General features: G+C 40.5%; 1 pseudogene; it reads right to left on the bottom strand.

The window, feature by feature from the left end:
* Positions 1–1,092: 1,092 nt before the first annotated feature.
* On the bottom strand, positions 1,093–2,014 carry LOC122738089 (annotated as a pseudogene).
* Positions 2,015–8,848: the final 6,834 nt, after the last annotated feature.

Genomic DNA, 8,848 nt, shown 5'->3' with positions numbered 1-8,848 from the left:
ATCACCATTGTTCATCACACAATGTTGCTGTTACTGTGTACAATGTTCTCCTGTATACCCATTAAAAAAATTTTTATACCCATTTTACAAATGACAACACTGAGTCTAACAGAAGTTTGAGTTACTTGCCTAAGATCACATAATTGAAGCAAGATCCTGCGATCTTTCAAAATCTGCACTGCAGTCACTACACCATGTTACCTCTTACATGGTTGTTGTAGATTCTTCATAAATCTTAAAACTCTGTATAAATGTATGAGCTGATGCTATTTTTATTCCCATATACCCTCTGTACTCTGGCTCATCCCCTTGTCTAGAATTCTCTCTTCATCCTTCTCCTCATCATTCAAGGGACAGCTCAAGTGCCTATTATCGCTATGAAGTCTCCCCTGAGGGCCTCCCATTTGGAAATCATCTCTACTTCCCCTCAAGTGCCATAATATTCTCATATAATTTATTATTGAATTATAGTTATGCTTTTATGTCTTATCTCCCCTATTTGATTGTAAACCCCTCAAGGGTAAAGACTGTATCATATTAGTCATTATATCTTTCACATCACTTTGCACATAAAAATTCTATAAGTGTTTGTTGAATGAATTAAAAATATAGTCTGTAATGAAAAGCCAGGGTTTTGTTTTCTTTCTGCTGCTGTCATCAACATGTGATGACCAGGTGTCCATTATCTGATGAATTAATTATAGGATCATAAAAATGCTTTTAGAAGTTGTTTTTATCCACGTATTTCATATGTGACTTGGGACTCAGAATAGAAGTCTGAACATTATATTTCCCTTAAAAATGTTTTATATTTCTCCCCCAGGCAATGCACCATATCCAAGGTATCCTTTTATTATTGTTGTTGTTGTTACTGTAATTTCTACTCCCATATGCCCATCCTTTGTTGACCACTTCTACTTACAACAGGGATATAAAACGATGCCTGACTGAATAGGCAGCCCAGAAGAATGAGCCACAGTCTCAAAATGCCACGACATTCAGTGCTGTTCCTTAGAGAAACCAGGCTCTGCATTATTGCCAACTGCTTAGTGTATTTGGCAATGATCTTTCTCTTCAGATGACGATCCTCTTTTAGCCTAACCTCTGTTTGATTTTCCATACTTCCCCTCTATCTATAGTGAAAGCCTCAATGTCTAAATGAGCTTAGTTAGAGGATCATTCCTGCTGGGATCTCAGACACCTGTGGACTTCATCCTGATGAAGCAGTTTTACTCAATGTCGATTAAGCAGACCTCATGTTTGCCCACAATTCTCCTGAGGCAGAGGAATGTGCATGGGATGTGCCATCTTTGACCTTGTTCACCTGCATGAGAACACCTTTTTGGAGTTGAATCTCTAAGATGTCTGGACTGCTGGGAGCCTTATGCTTTGTAGAGGCCAGGCAGTGTTTAGTTCTTGGAGTTCTCTAGCATTCCAGCTGTTGTAGTTAATGAATGTAAGGTTTTCATCCATATTCCATGGGTTCTTGGCGAACTGGGACTGAGATTCCATGTTGCTTGGCATACTCCATTGTCATTGCCACCTCTGAGCTTATTATAGTATTCAGGCATCCTCCAGGAAGGAATGACCTTGATCTAGGTGACCAAGTAGTAGCAGTTGAGCTTAAACCAAATCTAGTCATTCTCCATTCTTATAGCTCCATGGATTCATGTCCCCTCAAGGGCCCTTTCTGTCTGGCAATTTCCATTTGTTTGTGGGCAATGCAGGCTCTGGCAAGGGAGCTGCCCAGGAGGTGACAGTCCTTTTACAGAGCACTGGACTGGCCAGCTGGCCAATGAACTCCTCCACAAATTCTTGACTGATATACTCATTGAAAACCTCCTTTGACCCCTAGCTTCAATGCCTTCTTCCTGGCCTCTTCAAAGTCCTCCTTCTATCCAACGTCGGCCAGGTAGACAACTACTTCATAGCCTTACTCCTTCAGCCACACCAGAATATGACATATGTCCAGGCCTCCCATGCAGGCAAGAACCACAGTGCCTTTGCTTGACATCTTATTGATGCTCAGTGAGGCTGGAGGCCTTATTTTATTTATTGATTGATTGATTGATTGAATTAATTAATTAATTTTTTATTGATATCTTCTGTTTTAATAATCGTCATTTCCAACATGTCCCCCTCCCCTCCCCAAATGATGCATCCCTTTCTTTTAAAGGTTATTTATGTCATCACTTAAAACATTTTTATCTCATAGATTTCTTTTCTTTTTTTTTTTTGGTGGGGCAAAGAGGGTTAAGTGACTTGCCATCTAGCTGCCCCCTGTCTCATAGACTTGATCATTTTGGTATGATAACTAAGACTCCAGTTTATTTACCATAGTACTGATGTTTCCTTTAGAATACTGTATACAGAATCCTGGAAATGATTCAATCCTATCTACATTATGTGTTCTCTAAAACCAAGCCAATTGATAACCATCTTTATTCTATTAAAGCAAATTGAATGTATGTGGTATAGCACCTTGATTAGCATATGTCCAGCTATAAATTCTTCTATCTGCCCACCCAAAATGTCACTGGACCAATTCATAGGTAATGCCTACTGACAAGTTGCAGAAATGTTGTGCTTCTATTTTCTCAAGGAATGGCACTTGGAAGTTCCTTAAAACTGAGTCATTTAATTCAATAGACACTTATTAAACGCCTACTATCTGGAGAGCTTAGCTGTAGGTCCCAAGGCAGGAAACAATAATTAAATAAGATAGGCTCCTACTTTATTGGGTCTAAAAAAACCCTTGGAAAATGTGACACACACATAAATAACTATAATATAAGGGAAACAAAACCAGTCAGATAACCGGGTTGTCTCTTGAAGTCCACTCTAATGTGAATTTCATTTAAAAGAGGAAACTATGGGGGCAGCTAGATGGCACAGTGGATAAAGCACTGGCCCTGGATTCAGGAGGACCTGAGTTCAAATCCAGCCTCAGACACTTAACACTTACTAGCTGTGTGACTCTGGCCAAGTCACTTAACCCTCATTGCCCTGCAAAAAAAAAAAAAAAGGAAACTAGTTGTTGTGGATGAAATGGAGAAAAACTGGCCTCCTTGCTGTACTTCATATGTGGCTTTCCCCTCTCTACCTCTAAGTCTTTGCATAGGCTTTTTTTCCTGGTTGAAATGCACTCCCTCTTCCCCTTTTTCTCTCAAAATACTTCATGCCCTTCAAGTAGTAATTCAAGGGCCACATCCTATAAGGGGCCTTCCCTGATCCACACCCTGCCCCCACCTGTTAATGGAACCCATATCCAAAGCCCCTTCCTGGCAGATAATTCCCACTCTTGTAATTACTTTGTATTTACTTATCTCTGTGTGTGCTGTTTCCTCTCAAAAAGAATGTAAGCTCCTTAAGGATAGAAAGTATTTAAGTTTTTAGCAAAGTTCCTGGAACATAATGTGTGCTTAATAAATGCTTGTTAACACATGGCTAGAAAGAAGAAATATGGGGAAAAAAATAAGAAATATGAGAAAATATTTCCACTCCACTACTTTGCAGAGGTAGGTGAGAGATCCACAAATGTTGCACATTGTACATATTTTTAGATTTTTGTCTGGGTATTAATCAGTCTGATTTTTTTCACTTTTCATTTTTTGTCTTAGAAAATACTATTAGATGGGATGGCTCTCTGGGAGGTGGAGGGATATTGGGGGAAACTCTGGTGATGTTAAAAAACAAAATACATGAAGAAAAACATTTAAAAAACAAATGCTTGTGGATAAAGCACCAGCCCTGGATTCAGGAGGACCTGAGTTCAAATCCTGCCTCAGACACTTGACACTTACTAGCTGTGTGACCCTGGGCAAATCACTTAATCCTCATTGCCTCACAAAAAAACCCCAAAAAACAAATGCTTGTTGAATTGATTCGAATTGAAAGCAGGTTAGCTCCAGATCTTGGAAGGCTGTTGTTCAACCTTCATTCTCAGAGAGGACCAATAATATCATCAGGGTGATGTCTTGACTTGCCAGTGAATTGGATTTAAGTGAGGCAGAGTTGTCAGCTTCACTCTCTCCTCCAGAGTCAAAGGGGCACTAAGAAGTTTGCATTTTATCCTATGCGTAATAAACAGATATACTGAGACAACAACAAGATGTGAAATTGTATAGAAAGAGCCGGTTTAATAACCCAGAACTTTCAAGATGATAAACCAAGGCTGCTAGTCTGTCTTACTGATTAACACCGAGTTTTTTGAATAAGAAAATAATGTGATCAGACATGGGCAACAAGAAGATTAATTTAGCATATGTGTGAATGATGGATTGTAAAGAGGAAAGACTGGAATCAAAGAGGCCAGTAAGGAGACTATTAAAATAGTGCAGGGAAGAGGTTGATAAGGAATGGAACTAGGGAGGTAGCAGAGGTAGTGGGAAAAGGGAGGAAAGATGTTAAAGATATTTTGCCGGTAGCACTAACAGTACATGACAATCGATTTAATGCAGAAGGTGAGGGAGAGGAAAGAGTCAAAAACAACCCTAAGGTAATAAGCCTAGGCAGATGGTGGAACTATCAGCCAAAATAAGGAAGCAGTGAGAAGAGGAAGCTTTTGTAGGGCTGGTAAGGAATTCAGCTTTAGATTTATGGTGTTCAAAATGCCAGCAGGACAATAAGGCAGGAATGACCCATGTTGTTGTGTAGTCACGTCTGCCTCTTCATGACCCCATTTGGGGTTTTCTTGGCAAAGATACTAGAGTGGTTTGCCATTGCCTTCTCTACCTCATTTGACAGATGAGCTAATAAGTGTATGAGGCCAGATTTGAACTCAGGAAGATGAGTTTTCCTGACTTCAAGCCCAGGACTCTATCCACTGTGCCTCCTAGCTGCTCAGGGGAATGTCCTATATGTAGTTCAAAATGCAGGACTGGAACTCAGAGAAGGGACCATAGCTGAATATACAGATTTAGGGAACTGTCTACATTAAGGTGGAAATTTGGGACATATCAATGGATGAGATAACCAAAGTAGAGACCCTAGAGAAGAGGGTTTAGGAAAAAATCTTGATTGATGCCCATATTTTAAAAATAAAAGGAAAAAGGAAGGAAGGGAAGGGGATGAAGGAGTGGGGAAAGGAGGGAAGGGCAGGGCAGGGCAGGATTTTTTAAGCACCTACTACTACAAGGTACCAGGCACTTTGTTAAGTGCTTTACAAATATTATCTCATTTGATCCTCACAACAACCCTGGGAGGTAGATGTTATTATTCTCCCCCCCCCCCATTTTACAATTGAGGAAACTGAGGCAGACAAAGGTTAAGTGATTTGTTCAGAGTTAGTAAGTGTCTTAAGAATGGATTTGAACTCAGGTCTTCCTTACTACAGGGATTTTACCACTGTGCAACCTAGAAAGGAAGATGAACCAAGTAGGATACTGAGAACAAGTGAATGAGTGGAGGGTATGAAAGGAGTCTCCTTTTCTGCAGATGACTGTTGATTGCATTGAGCAAAAAGTCAAAAAGGTGAGAAAAGCCCATTGGATTGGGCAAGTAAGAGGTCATCAATGACTTTAGAGATTGAAGTTTCAGTAGCATAAGAGCCCAGGCTGCTGAGTCAGTGAAGGCAAAATGTAAATCACTGTTTCTAGAAGATTAGTAGTGAAGGGGAATAGAGAAATAAAGGGTAGCAGGATCAAAGGAAAATATTTTTGCTGAGAGTTAGGGCAGCAGAAATCTGAGCATGTTTGTTGACAGATGGGAAATGGGAAAGAGCCAATAAAGAAGAGGCTGAAGATGAATGAGACACAGGGAGTGATCAATGGAGCAAGGAAACAAATCCATTCTTCATCGTACTTTCTTCCTCATCTTCCTTATACATAGATCAAGTTATATCACTCTTCTGCTCAAAAATTTTATTGGCTTTCCATTATCTACTGAGTAAAGTTCAAGTTCATTCATTTGTCATTTGTGGTCTTCCACAATCTGACTCCACCCAACCTTTTACTTTCTATCTTATTATTCACCTCTACTTACTTCATACTCCAGCAAAAATAACTACTGTCTGTTTCCCAAATATACACGGCACTTTCAGCCCCCCATTCTTTTCCTGTGCCTAGAATGCCCTCCACTAAAGAACAACTTAAATAACCATCTCCATGAAATTTTCCTCTATCCTTCCAACTGGTAAAGATCTTCCCCTTCAGACATTACAGAGCATTTCATTTTGGGACTCCAAGAAACTTCACTGCTTCAGTGGATCACGAATGCACATTAATGTGAATTTCCCAACAATGCAGAACACCACCCACCCATGGGTGTGACTCTTGTCTCTTTCTATAAATTTTCCGAATAGCATCAACCTGGTCTATTGTACACTTTCCACTGTTTTTTGTTTTTCTTGGAACATTTTGTGTATATCAGGATAATACTAGGCCTGTCAATTTGTTATCCATCACCCTATTGATTATTCTATATTTTCTCCCCAGAATCAAAATTTTGGATTTGGAACAAAATTCAGTAGTCATCTGACCCAACCCATACTTGAGAGGAATCTTCACTATAACATGTCCAAATAGTCATCCAGACTGTGCTTGAAGCCATCCATTGAGAGGCGATACACCACATCCAAAAGCTACCAATTCTGCTTTTGGACTGCTTTGATCATTGGGATTTCCCACAATTTCCCCCCCCCCAAAAAAAAAAATCAAGGCTAAATTTTCCTTTTTTGCAGTTTCTTCCCATTGCTCCTGGTTCTTCTCAAACAGAACCAGTCTCCTCCATATAACAGCCCTTTAGAAGATTGCTATTATGTCCCCCTTGAATGTCCTCCTACTTTAGCCTAAATATGAACAGATTCTTCAAATGATCTTCATATGATACATACTCAAAGCCCTTTATCATTCTGTTTGCCCTTTTCTTTATCCTCTCCAGCTGATCAATATCCTTGCTGAACTCTGGTATTCAGAAGTGAACATAATATCTGGACCCAGATGGCTCTGGAGGAGAGAATGAGGTTGGTGACCTTGCACAGCTCTCCCTCACTTAAATCCAATTCACTGCAAGTCATGATATCACCCTGTCATGGTCCGAAGGACAAACAGCAATAATACTCCACATGTGGTCTGACCAGGGCAGAGTATAAAGGGACCACTTTTTTTTTTTTGGTGAGGCAATTGGGGTTAAGTGACTTGCCTAGGGTCACACAGCTAGTAAGTGTCACATGTCTGAGGCCAGATTTGAACTCAGGTCCTCCTGATTCCAGGGCTGGTGCTCTATCTACTGTACCACCTAGCTGCCCCGGGGTCACCTCTTTCTTATTCATGGAACCATTACCTTTCTTAATGCAGCCTAAGATTCCATTAATTTTGGGGGGCTGCCACAAGTCATTGTTGACTGGGGGTGAGCTTGCAGTCCACTAAAATCCCTAAATGTTTGTTTCCCCCTTCCCAAACTACTTTTCTACCTATCCTGTACTTATGAAATTGATTTTTTGAGCCCAAGTGTGATTCCCCTTGACAGAGAAAACAGAGGAAAAATAGGAATTGAGTAGCTCAGTCTTCTCTCATTTCTTTGTTATCATTGTCTCATACACCCCAAACAGTGATCCAACTGCCTTCTTTGATCCAACATGCAGGATAACTATCCTGCACCTGGTACCATAGATCACTCATATCCAAAATTTTGAACAAACAGTTATTTTACTAAAATCAAATTACAATGCCTTCAAATAAAAGCAATTCTCAAAGTCATTTAAAAGTAGTCCAGAGGATAAAAACAAATAAAAGTTTCCACAAGAAGGTTATAAAATAATCAGCAAGGAGGTTCCCTGGAGAAGCAGGAGCTTCTTACCCAAGTCTCAAAAATGACTGTGAAACAGTCAAGCTTTTATAAAGAAGTATTTACTCCTAAGGGTATATTTGCAAATATACAAACATATGGCCCCTGACACGTGGAAAGCATACTTCCCTTCCCCCCTTGTACCACCTCAATCTCTGAGGAGGGGAAGGAGATTAAATGGCTCACAGTTTATCTCTGTTCCCATAGAGCACAGTCCCTGTTCCAAGCCTAAAATACCACTCAGGCTCAATCCAAGGCACCCTGGGATCCAGTGAGCTGACTGTACCACCCTGCCTACAATCCTGACTCCAAGGGCACCCTGGCTCCAATTCCTGGTCCTGTGGAGATGAATTCAGACACCTGAAACTGAAGACAACAGCACAGCACAGAAACAGATACCCCAACCCCACACCCATTCCTCAGAGCTGGGGTAAAAAAGAGAAGTAAGCAGGGACAAGTTGTCAAGTTCTCGCCTTTCACCAATGCAATTCACGGCCTCCACATTGGTGGGGCGGGGGGGGGGGGGAGGGCAGAAAGGGGCAAAACTGAATGGCAAAAAGAGAAACTAAAACTTCCTTGCTTGCCATAGTTCCCATTTGTGTTGTGGGAGGAAGGAGGGTTAACTTGCACCTCCCTAGTTCTGCACTTTTTCCCTTAACATAGCTAAAACTAATCCCCTTTATTTTCCTTAGCTCCCTTGCCAGCCTCAGGCCATTCTGGGTTTTAGAATTCTTACAAAACTATGCCATGCTTTGGTACTCATCTTTTTTTCAGGTGTTCTTTCTCTTGTCTTCTGTATATATCTTTTGAAAATTTAAGTCAGCGAATGAGTTCCCTGTGTATTGATATTGGTCTTTTCAGATCGTGCTTGTTTTTTCTCTCCTCATTGGAATTCTTTCCCTTGGTGTTTTCAGAACTTGATTTGTGAGAATTTCATAATCTTCCTGCACTGATTTCCCATGTAGGGTTTTGGTCCATGGGATCCAACCAATCCTTCCTCAGAACTCTTTGAAATTTACTTTCCCTAAATCAAGGGTACATACCAAACCACTACCAACTTTCT

Source organism: Dromiciops gliroides, chromosome 2, assembly GCF_019393635.1.
Source record: "Dromiciops gliroides isolate mDroGli1 chromosome 2, mDroGli1.pri, whole genome shotgun sequence".
Lineage (NCBI taxonomy): Eukaryota > Metazoa > Chordata > Mammalia > Microbiotheria > Microbiotheriidae > Dromiciops > Dromiciops gliroides.
Note: the sequence above shows the minus strand (reverse complement) of the source record. Positions and strands in the feature narration are given on the sequence as shown.